The sequence below is a fragment of the Kryptolebias marmoratus genome, linkage group LG15 (genome assembly GCF_001649575.2).
Source record: "Kryptolebias marmoratus isolate JLee-2015 linkage group LG15, ASM164957v2, whole genome shotgun sequence".
Taxonomy (NCBI): Eukaryota; Metazoa; Chordata; class Actinopteri; order Cyprinodontiformes; family Rivulidae; genus Kryptolebias; species Kryptolebias marmoratus.
The window spans coordinates 28,031,716-28,049,858 of record NC_051444.1 but is presented as its reverse complement, the minus strand read 5'-3'; the positions used below and the strand labels follow the sequence as shown (position 1 = coordinate 28,049,858).

The window sequence follows — 18,143 nt, the reverse complement described above, 5'->3', positions numbered from 1 at the left end:
CATGCGCGGTGACCTAAAGGTCAAAATTCAGGTGTCATCTGAATGGTTGCCCTGTATGTCAATCAAGTGACGGGATGTTTGATTGGCTGACAAATATTTTTTAACGTCACGCTGCGATCGACCAGTACTGCCTCCGCGATCGACCAGTAGATCGCGATCGACGTAATGAGCACCCCTGATCTAGATGGATGAAATGAAAGCGGCAGGTGAGATGTCAATGATGGTACTGGTTACATAATCTAGAGCTTCAGAAATCTTTAAGGTTTAGTTTCTCACAGTGAGTATTTATTTACCAGTACTTCATGTGTTTACACCCGCTCTAACCAGTGACCTATCATTGGTAATTATTGATTGGACAGTTTGTTGATCCTAAAGGAGCGTTTCACAGAGGGACAATGAGATGGCGTCGACATGCACCAACTTCAGTTCTCAAGGCCCGTTTTATTTTTGTCGGAATTTAAAGAAAATAAAAAAGATGCCGTCAACTTTGGCCTCCAGCTCTGAAAGAAAGAAAAAAAAACCTGCAGTAGCTTTCATAGCTAAGAATCTATGTTTGTGGAAAACCAAATTTAGTCCAACTGTTACAGACTTTAAAGCTACAGTACGCTCTAATCAGAAACCTTGCTGTACAAAAACTACTGTATTTGTACCCTACAGCCAAACTAAAGCCAAGGTAAGGGGTTCTGAATACTGAAAGTGACCCCGAACAACTGTGGCGACTGACTGACATATATTAATGTTTATTACGGAGGTTGGGGAGGAACTAATACCTTTTTTTATCGTTTCTAAAAAATGAATTATGACTATCTGGTTGTTTTGATGGAAATGTAGCTATACGTGGTTATTTGAGAATTTCAAAATTCACGACTTCGAGATGCGCCAAGTTATTAACAAATCAATCATGATGAAATAAAATGGTAAAACCAGGAAATAACTTCTAGCAGTCGTTCAATGGTTGGTTTCATGGGAATATAATGTTCTTCACTTGATGACCCCAAAAAATAGCTAAGCACCCAGAAAGAATGATCTGATTTGGAAGACCAGCAATGGATATGTAAATTATTATATTTGTAAGGAACCGGCACATCTAGAAAGGGACCAGATATTCAACCAGACCACAGGTTCGCCGTCCCACGTTTAGGCTGCCATGACGTCCAGCACAGAGATGGCTGCGTTTGGAGTGGCGCTGTTACCAGTTGTCATGTTAGGTGACAATCTCGGGTCGTGGTTCATTATCACAAATGTCGTGGAAGGAGGACCGATCCTGCCGATCCTGTAGAGAAACACACCAGCATTACTTTTAGCATCATGGTGGGTTTGACTTCAGGTCAGTCCTGGTAGGGATTCATGGAGCCTGACAGCACAATGTCATGTCTGTTACATCCCACATCTGCGTGTCTTACCTTTCCCGAGACAGTCTTTCAACGAAATAACACCCGTCTACACATGACACTCGGCGGTCGTCCCATGGCCAGCCGGGTTCCCCGATCTTTCTTCAGTGAAACGTGTCGGATCGGGTCAAACGTCAGCCCTGACCCAATGGGATCTGCTGGATCTAGAGGGCCAGTTTCAACAGCTGTGGGCTGATATGCAGCAGGAGAGGATAGATTGACTGTATAACTCCTCACTGAGTCACTGCTGGTATCCAGGCCTGAGTGGGCGTCACGCCCTACTGACAGCAGTGTGCTCGTGCTGCCAGCTCCATTATCCGTTTGACCTGATACCGTAATGGCTGCAGTACAGTTACGTGACCTTTTGACACGTGCAGTTTTATTGCTTCTCAAACCACGCTGTGGAGAAGAAGAAGAAGAGGGGATTTTACATCTTCTGGTAGAATGAAAGCACAAGTATGGGACTGACTCGTGTGCTGGCGTCTGCCAGCACGTCCGTGTGCAGAAGGGACGAGGAGAGGGTGTGGGAACAGGTGAGGGATACCACTCTCACGGATGAACGTCAGCCTCGACCAGTACCGACCAGACATAGAAGCAAATGTTTCCCCATATAGCTGTCCAGACTGTGAGCCCAGCCCTTCCCTTCCCTTCCCTTCGGACCAGCCTGCTCCCAGGGAAGTGGTTGGGTAGTACAGTAGGCTTTTTGTGTGAGCTTGAGAGCCACCCAGCCCCCAGCTGCACTGACAAGGTAACATGCAGAATAACTCAAGTTAAATTTGTTTTAATCTGTACAGCAAGTTGTTGGTAAAATTGTCTAATAATTATCCAATTATTAAAAACAGTTTTAGACAAAATGTATATAATTTGAACTCTGTTTCAAGCAGTTTAGCATTGACTATTAAATAATACAAGCATAATGAGGCACCTAATGTCGAGAGGTGAACAAATGTTGCCTAATCAAAATCCTAAACCTAGTAAAAACTATTTTATGTGTGCGTGCACATTTGCTCCCACTTCTTTTGTTGAACTTATGGAAAATAACTAAGCAAACAGTTTCAGGGCAGAAAATAATTTCCTATCTCCATCAAAAATTATTTAAAAATTATTATTATTATTTTTTTCTACTTGTTTGTTGGGAGTAGGTGCTCGGGCGGGGGGTGTTTGTTGGTAATTGTTGATATAAAATGTTAAAAATTCAATGAACAAATTGTTAAAAAATGGAACTGGTGACTGTATTTTATGACTTTCAGACCATTTTGTCTTCCATCTGAGATATTACTACTGCAGGCTCAGAAAACAAAGGGTAATGTGGACACTCTCACCAGCTGCCAAAGGTGAAAGGGCGATAATGTTTTGTCTCTTTGTAATTTTTTGTCTTCGTTTGTCTGTCATGGTGTCAAAATATGTCATGAACCTCTGGACAGATTTTAAAGAAACCTTGACGTCCAGTTTGTCTGCAACTCAGTAACATTTTGGAGTCGACCCAAGTCAAGATGGCTACCATGGCTAATCGGCCTTAGTCAATGCAAAAATGGCATCAATGTGGTTTTTACAGATACTGAGCTAAAGCTTGCTGTGGTACTCTGAGCGCCGACACATCTTGCAGTATTGCACGTGATTGCGCTTAAAGCTATTTTCAAGGTTTTACCAAAACAGCTATAAGTCTGTCCCTTCTCATCACAGGTCCTTATTCAAAACCCTGGCCTGGAAGGTGGCAGGTGATATACATTTCTTCAAGTTTTATTCCTAAACTGCAGTGAGCGGCAGAACGAACAATGAGCAGAATGTGAGAAAACTGAATCTGATCAACAAGTTACTGCAGTGGTCTCCAATCCTGGTTCTCGAGTGCCACCGTCCTGCATGTTTTACTTGTTTCTCTGCTCCAACACACCTGATTTGAATCAATGGGTGATTAACAGGCTTCTGCAGAACATGAAGAGGTAATTTAACCACTGAATCAGGTCTGTTGGAGCAGGGAAACAAGGAAAACCTGCAGGATAGTGGCCCTCGAGGACCAGGATTGGAGACCCCTTAGTTACCGTAACTGCGGTTTGTTGCTGAAAAACACGAGCTTAAAACTCTTTCTGAGGAGTCTCCACCAAGTCGTTTATTGAGGCAGGATAGTTCAAATTAACTTATTATTATTATCATCATATTTTTACTAGAACAAGTATTTTAATCCTCAGATTGAAAGCTGTTTGTTTCCCCCCCAAAAAAAAAACTTGTATACAGACCTGAACTCCTCAGACCACGAATGGACTGCTCATGTTGTTCCTCTGGGGTAATTAGTACTCGCTCAGTTTGAGTCACACACCAAAGTGACTTTTTCTTCATTTTATGATTAAAAAAAAAAAAAAAATTAGTTAATTTATTGTTCAGACATTAGAGAAGCTCCCTGTAACAAAGGTGTTTTTAAGTTACCAGTCGGTGACTGCTGAGCCGTGACTTTATCCTGCTCCGGGCTCAGCTGTGCCTCGGATGTCCTTCTTTCCTGAAATGAATTGACGATGACAGCGGCGGCACAATGCTTTCATTAGCTCTCACGTGGCTGACGGGCTGCTGGCCGCGGCAGACAAACTGACATCAGTCGAACCGTTCGCTGTGCCAACAGTCGCTACGACCACAGCGGGAGACTTGTAGGCCCTGATGGGTAACGATGACCTCATCTCACCCAGGTCCACTCCTTCAGGAAGTAGTTCTGCAGGAAGTAGTGAAGGAAACTGATTTTGATCGCACAAAAATGATGTGAATCTTGGAAAAGTAATTGCGATACACAGTATTCATAATACTTTAGAAGAAAAAAGTAATCCTACTCTGTATTGGCTAAGGGTGGTTGGTTCACAAAATTCACAAATTGGTTCGGTTTTATGCTCCCTCCAGAATCTATGGTTAGACATCAGTAATAGATAAACCATTTACATTTTTTTAGGATGTCAGTTACTCTTAAGTACATGACATGTACTGTATTTTCCGCACCATAGGGCGCACTGGATTATAAGGCACACTGTCAATGAATGGTCCATTTTCAAACTTTTGTCATATATAAGGCGCACTGGACTTTAAGGAGCATGAAGCGAAACGAAACAGCCCCGTCTTTTCGGACAATACTGCACCGACGTGAGCATCAAGTATAAATGCCTACACCGTGCAGTCTGCGCGCCATGCATGGAGCCCTGCGCGACACTACAAAGCACGACTATAACTGAGCCTTAATGCTGCAAGCAGTGCAGCTTTGTAGTTTACCAAAGTCATACTAAAACATTACAACTTCTTACATATATAAGGTGCTCCAGATTATAAAGCGCACTGACGTTTTTTGAGAAAATTGAAGGCTTGTGCGCCTTATAGTCCGGAAAATACGGTAGTAAAAACTGAACGAATGAAGCACTTTGGCATTATTTACATCATTGTGACAGTCTAGATGTGAAGTTTTCTACAGTTTTTGAATTTCAAAATGATTTTGACATGTTTTGCCTTCAAATCCTCGCTTTCTATTGTTTGACAAAGTCGTGTCTTTTGTGAGGTTAAAAGTAGCTACTTCAGTGTCTTCTCCCGCTGCTGGTTTGTCTTCAGACAGCTGTGATCAAATCCCCGTGTTCTGAAAGACATTTGTCTTTGTCAATTTTCCAGTCGACGTGCGAACCTCATTTGTGCAAACTGTTGAATTTACAGGCGTTTGTGCTTTCTGTTCTGTATAGTCAAAGGTGGAGTTCTTTTTAGGGACCAGCTTTGTTTTCTTTTCCTTTTTGTCCTCATCAGACAGCTGTGATTGGTTGATCGTCAGGGTGGGCGTTAAGTGGACTACCTCTGACTGAGGAACAGAATTGATGTCACCATAAATTATAGATCAATAGCTGGAAAATGCCCTGTAGAGCATCCTGTGGTTTCTGCTGTGGCAGATTGTCAACACATTGTGAATCATTGCAGATCTAACCTGGCGACCGCGCGCCGCCTTTTGTTGCGTTTTAGCTGCATCTCTCCTACACTTTTCGGCCAGATAGATGTTACGGACAGCCAGTTGGCTTTTATCTTCACCAGCTGACAGTCTTGTGAGCATAAAGTGGTGCTTTCATGACCACAGGCTGCCCTGCTGTTGTGTTTCCTCAGTGGGAATCTGTGTGTTTGTGTTGTGTTTACCCATGTGGTGTTACAGCCAAAACACTGAAAGCTCTGTCCTTCAGCTAAGGATGCTCACACACTGTATGAAACAATCAGAGATTTCACATTTAAATGTCAGAACCATGTATTGAGAAATATATATATATATATATATGTTTTAGTAGTATCTCACACTGTATTTTTTCTTTTTTTCTCTGAGGCACACACACATTGCATATCTCAGTGCATATATTCTTTATAACCATATGGCAGAGCAAAAATGGTTCAGACTTATTTGACCGTCTGTCTAATATTGATTGGATTTTTGCTACTAAATTACGTGAGACCAGTGAGGACACGGTTAAAGACCATCTCGGGACGTTTCGGGACGTTTGGTATTAGGTCATCAGGCGTAGCATACACGTGAATACCAGGATGCAGGTTTTTGCAACTGTAACAAGAAAAGACACGTTTCCTGTACGTGTCAGTAGTCAGTGACATGGCTGATTATTGTGTCTTCACAAAGCCGGTGGTTGGATCGGAGTTTAAATGATCCAGCAGGGGAACTTCAGAAAGTCAAAATAATGCAAATCTAAAATCAGATGCTTAATCTATTTGGTTTGGGAGTCACCTGTACAATGGTTTCCAGATGTTTAAAAGTCAAGACAGGTGTTAAAATCTGCATCCTTCATTGCTCCTTTCAGTACCCCCCCCCAAACAGATACATTCTTGCACTAATATTTATCCTGATAACACAGAAATACTTGTGTTATATTAATTTGTCATTACCAGGAAAAGGCCTATAGCCAGAAATAAACCCTTACAGTTTCCCCCCTAAGTACATTTTACATTTTTAGTCACTGTTGCTTTTTTTTTTTTTTTTTGCTTTTAAACTGTTTAAAACGACTACATCCCAAGAAGATCTTAAATGTGCTGCAAACTGAATGTTTTTTCACACACTTTTTTTTTATATGTAGCTTTTTTTTTTTTTCTTTCAGCAAAGAGAAATGAGATGACAAAAGATCTGATCTGTGCCAGAAGAAGCTTTAAGCAAAGTATAAGACAGAATTAAAGACGCACAAAGAGTGACCGATGGGCCCCGGGCTGCCATTTCCTTAAATAGAGCTGTGGGCTCCTCCTGTCCAGTCGTGGCAGAGCAGAGGCTCACATTCCCGGCATACTTGCGACGGCCACATTGTAGCCTCGTGAACATTGGAGGACTTTGCCCACATCCACAGGTGGACTGCAGACCATCACGCTGCCGTCAGCTTTACGCCATTTTTACCCGAAACAACTAGTTAGTTCTGCGAGCTGAGGGAAAAGTCTGAAAGGAAGATTAGCAGGGAGATAATTAAAACTTTATTAACACTGCCTCAGATTTCTGCAGCTGAGGCAGAGAAGACGAATTAAAATAGCTGAAATGAGCTCCGTTGTACCAGTGGCACCGTATGGACTTCTTCGGTCCGCAGGCCCGCTTCCATGAGGTTCAGAGTGGTTGTGAAAGTCATCAGTCGCTATAAAGAGCCTTCAGCTTGTAAGGCAGTCAGCGGAGCAGGATGTCTGTAACCACAAAAGCCTTGATGATGCTCTTCCTGATTCTGTTGAGGGGAGCCGCAAACATTCACCGCCAACAAATGCCTTATTGTCGGGCAGGTGCTTCCCACTTTAGCACTTAGACACAACCGGATCGGCTTCTGTTTCAAACATCACACCATATAAATAAACAAATAAGCACCAAAGAGGAAAAGCCTTACTTTAAACTAACCCTTCTAGTTCCACCCACACAGTGTTACACAAAATGTGAAAACCAGATGAGAGTTTTGCTTCATAACTGTTCTGTTACTTTTACCAAGTGTTACAAGGCCATGGAAAGGTCTTTATCTTTTATTCGAATTGAAGACATTGACTTAATTCCTAAGAAAGGTTAGCCCCATTATCTCTTTTTACCGTTTAAAGTTTGGATCAAAGTTAACTGACTTGTACATGATTGAAGTAAATATCTTTAACAGACCTGTCAGTGGTCAGGTGTGAAATGCTGAGTTCTTGCAATAAAACTCACTCTTAGAAATGTGTTGAAGTACTTCTTAGAAAAACTACAATGCATTTTGTTGCAAATCTTACTGTTGAGATTAATGGTTTTTTGTCACCAACCCAGTGTTGTCATGTAAAGGATCAATATACAGACCCTCCAGGATTTCGCAATGTTGCGATCGCAACTATTAACGCAAAATCAAGCAAACCCCGCAAAATCGTGACTTTGTGCAACTTTGCCCAAAACGCTGCAACTTTAACCCAATATTTATGGTTGAATACAAAATAACCCTAAATAACTCACGAAGAAGAGATGTGACGTCACTTCCTGTTAACATCAGAATGCCGGGAGCGTGCAGGAGCAGCGACCGAAGCCAAAATGTGCGCTAATGCTTCACATTTGCCCACAAAGATTTCAGCAAAGGACCGCGCAAAACACTGCAGTGAAGTTAGTTTTAACCCGAAACAGGAACGCTACACTTAGGGACAGCTGGCCGACATTAGCGTTCCTGTTTCGAGTCAGCCGTGAGCTAGACGCCGCCAACTCCGCGGAGCGCGAATATCCAATATCCATCTTAAAACTAACTTCACTGCGGTCGCAAACCAGTTTCCTCCCCAGCTGCAGGAGAGTGGGGGGAAGCTGTTTTGCACGTCCTGCAGTGTAATCATGGAACATAAACGCATCGAAAAACATGTGAGGAGAGCTGCAGACGAGGGACAATCCAGAAATGGTCATGAATGTCAGTTTAGAAGCTATCAAAGTTCTCAAATAAAGCACCTTTTGATAATGTCAATGTTTGTTGGTAATTATCTTACAAAGCTAGTAAGTATTTGTGATTTATATATTAAAAGTTATAGTTTTTTATTGATTTTAGAAAGAAAAATTCACAACTTTTCATTGCAACTTTTAGGAAAATGCCCCGCGAAATCAGGCATTTTAGCCTGCAACAATCACAAAAAATGCCCGGGAAATCCTGGAGGGATTGAATATAGGTTCAGACTATAGGTCAACTGGTGTGAGTCAGTGGTTAATGACAATATTTAGAGATCAGGAAAACAGATGGCTGATTTACAACACTGTTTAGTTTAGTTTTTTGTTTTCCATTTAACAACATAAAGCAATAACTGCTGAAGCTAACCCATTTTCCTGCTCTGTAATTGATTCTGGATGTTCTGCTGTGGCCGGTTGGATGCAGATTTAACTTAAAGCTGGTGTTGTTGTAGAATCACTTGTTAGAAATCTAGTTTCTTATTTCTAATTTCTTGTTTTTCCCCATCATGGAAACTTGGTTCAACATACTTACTTAATTTTTCCGCTTTTATTGTTGATAGAAGAAGTGGTGACATGTTAAATCAATTTAGATATGTACTCATCAGAAACGATAAACTACTCTTCATCACTGCTTCATCATTACTGTACAGTATTGATCAGTCGTTGAGGCCAGTGGCAGGTTGATTCTTTAACACGATCCTTTGTCTTTTTCATTAATTTTTTTGTTGTATACCTTTTACATACAATGTCCTTTTTACTCTTTCATTACCATTTTTTCTTATTTTATTTGTTTTACATTTATGTCATACTGTAATACTTTTATTTTTTTAATACAACTGTTTCCTATTTTGCTTGCTTTTGTTGTTGCTTAGTTTGACTTCCTGTGTTGTTTTGGTTTTTATTGAACCAATTTTCAACACATTTTTCTTTCGATGTTTCTTTTTGTTTGCATTGTTAAAAAAAAGTTGTCGTCTTTTAGAATCCAGCTGTCTTGTTCTGATCCAGAATGCTGACCCTTAAGCTGGATTTATACTCCGTGAGAAGTGAAGAAAATCTGCTCTCGCTGATGCCATTTTGTTCTTCTAGGAGCTCAGACATTCTGTTCCTGTTCTCTCTGGGCGGAGCTTTTTTCTCCCAACTGTTGAGTGATTGGTCAGAAATATGAAGTGGGCGTGGTTAATGTGACCACGCTGTACAGTGAGCTGCGGTCCTGCTGGGAGTGTTAGCTGCTGGGAGCTAACGTTGGCTTCTGGGATCCAGTTTTCAGCGTGTCCGCTAATCTCTCCGGGGCAGAGGTGCTGCGGAACGGACGGCGGGGCTCGACGGTTGTCAAAACCACGGCCGACATCTTGAAATAACTTGTTGATCTCCTCCTCCTCAGTCAACTGAATCACTTCAATCTCTGCGATTGTCACAGTGTTGTAACAACATGAATCTAACCGATTTCCACGCCATGCCGTCGCTGTGTTTCTGTCGGCGTCTACCAGGAGCACTGCAGGGGGAGTTGCTTCCTGGTGATGAACAACGGCGTTTCTCTTGGAGCTTAAAACAGTCCCTGCTGAAAAGAACGTCTCTCTGCTCCATCAGAGAGAGCAGATTTGTTCACTTCTCGCGGTGTATAAATCCAGTTTTAGGGATGGAGCCTTTGGTAAAAAGCTGGCGTTGACTAAAGACCACACAGGATCCAGAGCTTAGCGACATATACCAGTATCCAAGCCGTCTTTTCTCAACCCTAATTGTGAGATAAATGTTCTCTGATTAAAACAGTTACTGTTAGAAATTACTTTGTCCTCCTTAAAAAAAAAAAGAAAAAGTTTTTGAACATAAACTTTACTATAGGTGTCGCCATATTCCATAAGATGTCAAAAAGTCTGTTGGTGGTCACGCGGTTGCAAGACGTTCCTTTTCACATAAACAAAAACACGCCCACAACAACTTCCGACCAATCACACAATACGTGACACAAACACCTGGGAGACCTTGTGTTGTGAATGGCCGGTTGAAGCTGCTACGAGAACAAAATGACGCAGTTTTCGTCACGCAACCACGTGAAAGAGCCGACCTCGTGACTTCTCCTGGAATGTGACAGCAGCGTTTCATCGTTGTGGCGGACCATCAATCACTCGGTTTCTATAAGCTTGCAGATTTAGATTTGACAGCAAACTATTCAGTTTAATGTTTAAGGAACTCCATAGTTCTGCAGAAATCTTTGACTTTCTTTACCCCCTGTTCACAGGACTTTCAGGGCTACTGCCAGCCCTGTGTTTGCTTCTTGTGCTGTAAAAAGGAAGACAAAAAAACTAAATCCAACAACTTAGTTTCGGTTATTGTTGACAAAACAGAAAGGTCAACAACTGAGAGCTTTCAACATTAAAGATGATTTTACAATTGTCAACAATTTGTGAAAGTAAATTCAATTTTTTTAGCTCTACTGAGAAATACATCAAACAAGGACTGCGAAGGTACAGAACTATATCATGATGTTTCTGTATCATTACACAACTATTTCTGTTTTACCAAAGTGTCTCAGTTTTATTTTAATTGACTTGTTTCATTGACAAGAACAGCGCATGTTGATGCACCGTTCTGTAAGTGGACCAGAGTTTAGACATAAAGTTTTAGATGTAGTTCCTTGCCATTTGTTGCCCAGTTCCTCTAAAACAGAATATAACACTGGACCATGAAACATAAACTTAAAACAAAACTATAAATAATATGTCTTTTTAAAAAAACACTCTTACAGCAAAAGTTGAATGTAAAGGCTTGTACAGTTGAAAGAAATGCAGTGCTCAAAAAAGTTAATTTTAAAAGCAGACAGTGACGTATGACTGTGGACAATAAAAAACCCTCAACACTAAGAGTTTACGGAAATACTTAGCTATCTGTACGAAATAGTGTTCAAAGAAACTAATCATCATTTAAAAATAAAATATTAAAATATTTGCTGGAATTGAGTTCTAATGTAGTTCAGCTTTTATTAAAAAAGTGCCAATTGGACAGAACTATGACTGTATTTTCCAGACTGTAAGGCCCACTTAAAAGCCTTTGATTTTCTCAAAAAACGACAGTGTGCCTTACAATCCGGATCGCCTTATGTATGTAAGAAGTCAAAATGTTTTAGTAGGACTTAAATAAACATTAGGGGGAGGACAGGCTGTTATTCATGTTGATAACGCAACACCAGGACGCAGCTAACAAAGCTGCGAGGACACGTTGGATTTACGTTTATTATGTTTTAAAAAATACCCCCGTTTTCATGCCGTTCGTATCATTTTATCTTGTTGTATTTATCCGTCACACCTTTAAAGGCCGGTCCGTGAAAATACTGTCTGATAATGAACCGGTCCGTGGAGCTAAAAAGGTTGAGGACCACTGATCTACTGAACCTAATGTTTGAAACATAAAATCTGAGCCAGTTTAAACAGTTTAGAATCAATTACAACCCCTAGGAACTTCTGAGCCACAGGAGACCACTTTACAGTCCTTATGAGATAGCTTGGCCCTTTTTTCTTGTTTGCTTTGTTTTCCCCACTAGTGGTCCTGATGACACTCATTGTTCCTATGAGTCCATTTATTGGGTCCTTTTTAAGCTCCTGCTTCAGAGCAAATGCTTTCTTTGCTCAGGAGGGACTCTGAAGTGACATAATTAATTGGCTGAACGAGTTTAACGCTCACTCTAATGAAAACAAAATTTGCATCCATCGCTTAAGTAGAAGTTAATTAACTTTTGCCAGTGTCTCCAATGGCACGCTCTTCCAGATCCAGATCTGAGTTTTGGCCCCTGTTAACTTTTTCTGAGTGTTTGGAGTGATCTGTCAAACTTTGCTTCAAAATTTAAGCCAAAGACTCACAAAATACAGCTCCAACTACAGCGTTATCTGTTGTTGTTGGTGACGTGGCCACGTACATTAGCATTGGCCAAGTGTTGTGCAATCACTGAGTTCTCCTGGCAGTGTGAAAGCAAACGTAGTTTCTTATAACCACTCTATAGAGGCACTAAGAGTCCTCGGAACTATTTGATCCTAAAGCACCAAATGTGTAGCCTCTCCCCAACTGCAAAAACATCTGTTTTTCCCTGGAAATGTTAGACTTAGGAGGATTGGTGAACTTTTTTTTGTTTGTTTTTCGTCCTAGCAGGTTAATTTGTGATTTTTATACATTCAGTGAATGTTTTTTTTAACCTGTGCTTTATAAAAGAGGAAAAGTAAGACCGAGACTTTGTTCAGTATGTTTGTAAGGGTTAAGGAGAGCTGTGAATCATGAGGAATCACTCCATTCTTCAGCATCAGGCCCTGTGGTATGCCAGCACATTCCCCACTGCTGAGCTGGAGAATCCACTCGGAAAGCAGGAACAGGAACTTTTCCTTTCTACCTCCTCCCTCCTCTCACTCCACCCGTTCGCTCGTCTGCTTTTCGGAACTTTGTTCCGCCAAAGAAACACCCACGGCTCTCTCTACTCATTTCCCCCCTCAGCAGTTTCCAAACATGGACATATTCAGAATCCGTGAAGTTTTTTTTTTTTTTTTCCCTAGCTATATGTCAATTCAAGCTGTGTTCTCAAGTCTTGGTGATGAAGTCAATTCCAGAAAGTTTCTAACACTTTTTACTGCTCCAGTCTTTTGTCATTACCGGTATACATCTCTCTCATTATTTTCCTTGGAGGTAACCTGAAATGGCCTTTATGGTTGGCCTTTTTCCCCCTCGAGCTAAAACCAGTTCCTTTTTATTATTGGTAATTACTCTTCCCTTTACTCCAATCCTTATAAAAGGGAATATGCTGTGTCAGATGTGGTGTTGACTCAACACAAGCTATAGCAAGTTGCTAGCAGGGTGAGCAGCCTCGTGTTTGTTTTACTAACAGGGAGAAAGCTCAGGACACAAGCTTGCGTTGTGCCTGACACGCTCATGTAACACATTGACTAAAGAGTCACAACTAAAGCTGTTCAGTGTACTGTATTCCCTTCCTAACCATAACCTTGAGTTTTTGAACATTAGCTGTAGTTGATAAACAAAAAAATCCAACTTTTTTACCAATTTACAACCCCGGCTTCGCTGCTCCTTTCACTCTCAAACACAAATCCAGAGCCGGTGTGTCATTGTCTGTTTGACGTGTCCCTTTTCTAACCACTTATAAGGTCTTATCTGTTGTGCTCGCTGTCTTGTTGTGGCTTTGGATGCAGTTGACCCGTCTATATTTAGAATGAGGAGAATCATGTGTCGCCACAAGTGTGTGTGCGTGTGCGCGCGCTTGTCTGTTTGGGTGTTTTGGCCTGCGCATAACCAATGCGTAACAAATGAGCTAAAACAAATGAATCGAGTGTGACGTGAAGGACATGCTGTGTCCATCTCAGGATCATCGGCCACCTGCTGCTGCTCTAACATGGCTGCGTTCGCAGGAGACTCGACTTACTGAACGGGGAATTTGATTTGTGCCAACTGGTGAGATTTTCATTAACTTGTATTTTAAAACAAAGCTAAAATACCCAGCAAAAGGTTATGGTTTCCATGGTAACGTGGATGACGGTAACTTGTTAGCTGAAAAGCATGGGAGGCAGATCTGGAGCGCAGTAGAGAGGAAGTGGGACCTGCAACTTGAATTTAAGCTTTCAAACTAAATCCCTCGTCTTCCAAAAGCTACCAAGCTACCAAGACGTCAGCAAAGAGCTGAGCGGGAGCTGGCACTTTGGACTGCTTTGCTCCTGTGTTATCTGCGAGGGAATAACCTGAAAGTTTCCAGCCAATCAGAGCGATTCCTCAGCTTCAGCCCGGCGTGAGAACAGAAGATCCAGGAAGTTAAACTCAGGACTTTCTATTGCTGCCTGTTTAAGAACTGGATTCATTTAGACCAGGGGTGTCCAATCCTGGTCCTCGAGGGCCACTGTCCTGCAGGTTTTCCTTGTTTCTCTGCTCCAACACACCTGATGTGAATCAATGGGTGATTAACAGGCTTCTGCAGAGCATGAAGAGGTCATTTAATCACTGAATCAGGTGTGCTGGAGCAGGAAAACAAGGAAAACATGCATTATAGTGGCCCTCGAGGACCAGGATTGGACACCCCTGATTTAGACCCATTCTGATGATCAGTTTTTGGCAAGAAATTAGTAACCAGTGGACCGATTTTAAAAATTCAAATTGCGTTGCATTTGTCTTTAAAAGATCTATCTAATGGTATCAAAATATGTTGTGTTGGATGAGGTTATAAAAATCACCTTGCTAGAATACGATCCTTCCTGGCATGGCTACTTTGTAAAGGGAAAAACAACAATCACAAGCATTAAATTACACTTATTTAACACGGGTAACTCGTTGACTTTGGAAACGAGTGTTTCTGTGGACGACTTTCATCTGCTTCAGCACAGACTTAACAGGCTCACTGAAAACTTCCTGAAAAGTTGTTCTCCCAAAGTATTCTCACAGTTTAGATATTGTTCTGCTATATTTTGTGCTCAGTGTTTAATGTCATAATTTTTGAATGCCTGCGGCGGACCTCCCTGTAACGTGTCTGCCCAAGACTCCCCCTGTCCCATCACCCTTCCCACACAAACAGACCCACTCTACTTTATTTCTTTACTAAATGCTGCTGCTCTCCTCCTCCTGCCATCTTTACTTGCACTGCATTTTTAAAACTGCCCAATTAGGCCTCAGGTGAAAGTCAAGGAATAAACAAGACGGCGTGAAGTGGAAAGTGCCTAAATAATTTTGTTAGGAACTAGAATCGGATGATAAAATTCAAATGATTTATTGCACAGGTCTAGCTCCTGGTCGCCTCCCCGTGGAGGTGTTTTGGGCACGTCCCACGGGGAGGACACCTCGGGGAGAACCCAGAACCCACTGGAAGGATTAGATCTCCTCTCTGGGCTGGGAAGGCCTTGGGATCCCCCAGTAGGAGCTGGAGATTGTTGCTGTAATTTTTAAATGAAACTGCATTGTGCTGAATGCCAGTGCACTGTTTCTCATATGCATATGAAATCAAACTAAACTTTAATAAAAGCAAGAAAACAAATATAGGTTTCAATGCCACGTATATGGTTGAGTCTGTAAAACATTCACATTCTTATGGCTGAGTGACTCGCTTACCTTTTCAGTATGCTTGCTTTCTGTTTAGTCCATTAAATTTCAGGTACCATTGATTCATGTTCTGCATGCTGATAGTACATTTGATCAGTCTAACGGTCTCTCACTGGTCTTGATGCCCACATCTGGTGTAAATGATAGTGATGACAGAAGAGAAAGTGAGGGGTGAGGAAGGTGTGGGTTTGTCACAGCTCATGTTGTCGTTCAATAACATCACATTGTTTTTCTAACATCGTACAGCTCAAGAGGACAGTTTGACACAAGATTGAGTAAGGAGGGTTTTTACACAGAGACACGGGGATGTTTTGAAAGCGACTCTTGGAGCCACAGAGGGTGTCAGAGTGCAGTCCCAGGCCAGGATGGCACGCATACTTTTACCATAGTTCACCAGCAGTCTGCGTTCCCATCAAGGAAACGCTGCGTCAGCCCCCAAACAAAAGACTCAGTCTGAGGGGTCGGTATTTATCTGACTTTCTGACTCATTGTTTCTTCTCAGTCATTTTGATGTGGGTCGTAGGCTGTCCAAATCCCCATTTCTTTGACAGAATTAACTGTTGTTTTTACTTCACAGTGACTTTCGCCATCTTTAATCTTTGTTGTCAAATCCATAAAGCTACCTCCAAGAAGTCACGCACAGTTACTTTAACTGAACACTTTTATTTTTCACGTCCCTTATTCATTTTCATCTTAATCTCTCTTGTCAGTGAAGTAACTTCAGTTTAACCATTAATATTCCCTTTCTTTTATACTTGTGGATACAATTTCTCATCTTTAGGACTAAAACTTCTTCTAGGACTAAACCTGTTAAACAGCTCATTGACAGTGTCACGGGGGGAATGGGTTGGATTTTGAGTAACCTTTATCCAGACTTTCAAACCTGCAGAGTTTCTCACACCGTCTCAGACTTGCTGTTTGGAGTCGTCTCCGTATGTGAAATAGTGAGCCATGTGTTTCTCTTAGCTGTTGACCTTTAACTTGTGCTGGGTGTGAGCCGTGACTCCTCTTTGAGTGCTGAGAGGTGGTGCTATCTCACCAGGACGTGGACCGCTCTGCTTTGACTTCTTGACCTTTTAACCCCTGAATATTCAGTCAAATAAGACTGAAGTAGCATCTTGACCTCTAGGTATAAGTTTGACACCTTTTTTTGGCAACGTTTCTCTCTTTAGTTTGAAAATGGTTCATGAAAAACACTTTCTGCTTGCAATGTTCATTTGATTTAGCAGTCACTGTTACAAAGCAAGCTACGGATCAGACATTTTGTAAGGACGCTGTCGGGTTTAATATCTTTCTCAAGAACACGTTGGTTTGGAAATGGGATGGATTGCACCGGCGTCTAACACTGACAGAGCTGGTTGAACTCATAATTATCTGAAAACCAAAATAAAAAAATAAAAAAATATGTGCTGCACTGCACACCCCAACTCCATCTGTATTTACTTAAACTATATTGAATCAAGGTTTTATCTCTCGGACTTTCTTCAAAACAACGTGGTTGTAGTTATGTAGGTATGATCTTTTGTATAGAACACTCTTTTTTTGGCTTTAGATTAGTTAACACAAATGTTGACACTTTAAAGAGTTTGAAAATACATGCTTACTTTTTCAATTTTATAGCACAAATCGCATGGGTTTCTTAAAGACATATCTGGCATAATAAATGTGTAAATACCGTATTTTCCAGACTTTAAGGTGCACTTAAAAGCCTTCAATTTTCTCAAAAAACGACAGTGCACCTTATAATCCGGAGCGCCTTTATATATGTAAGAAGTTGTAATGTTTTAGTACGACTTTGGTTAAACTTCAAAGCTGCACCGCTCGCAGCATTAAGGCTCAGTTATAGTTGCGTAGGGCTCCGTCCACGGCGCGCGGACCTTAGCTAGCGGTGTAGGCGTTTATACTTGTGCAGTATTCTTCTGTGAGTTTTGAACCGTTTGATTATCTTTGTGATCTCTCATAGTGGGATCATATAAATGCTGATACAGGCGAACCAGCTCTGTTAGAGCACTGAAATCGTCCATTTTTAATGGAGAGCGGCGTGCGCGGTCCCCGTGAAGTTAGAAAAATTGAGAGGTGCACGACGATGTGCCTTATAGTCCGGTGCGCTTTATATGTGACAAAAGTTTGAAAATGGACCATTCATTGACAGTGCGCCTTATAATCCAGTCCACCCTATAGTGCAGAAAATACAGTACTACAAACAGCTGTTTTCAAAGTCTGCTTTAAAAAGTTGTACCATAGACTTCACAGTCACATTGTCATTTTAGCTTTAAAGACTCAAGTGCTGTTTTGAGTCTGATCAATTTTTCTGGTTTTCTTGAGATCCTAAACTGATGTTCTCGAATCCAATGACAGCTTTTATGTATTTGAACAGAAATGGGTTTTAGTTGTGGACGATTACATCGTCCTTGGAGCAGAGGAAAAGTGACTCCATGGTTGTTTTCACACACTTCTTAAGTCACTTGATTTAATCCCTGGTAAACTCATTATAACCTCCAAAATTTTTTTCCTCTACTTCCTGTTTCGTTCACTTTTGTATCTTAGATAAGAGCTTCAGAGCAGATTTGATGTGTCTTTTATTTATTTATTTTTTTAATGTTGTGCAAGCTTTGCACAAAACCAAGACAAACAAAAAACAATGGCCACATACAGCTCACTGATCTCCTGGTTGCAAACACCCAGAATTCAATATGACTGCAACCGATTGCTGGCATATTTTCTCGCAATTTTAAGTTGCCAACAGTCACAGCCCAGGATGATACTACCTTTAGAGGTAAGAG

General features: G+C 41.3%; 1 protein-coding gene across 2 annotated transcripts in view; it reads left to right on the top strand.

Moving 5' to 3' along the window:
* Window positions 1–18,143, top strand: part of samd4a (sterile alpha motif domain containing 4A) — a 57,288-nt gene that overhangs the window by 10,855 nt on the left and 28,290 nt on the right. The gene's annotated exons all lie outside the window — the stretch shown is intronic.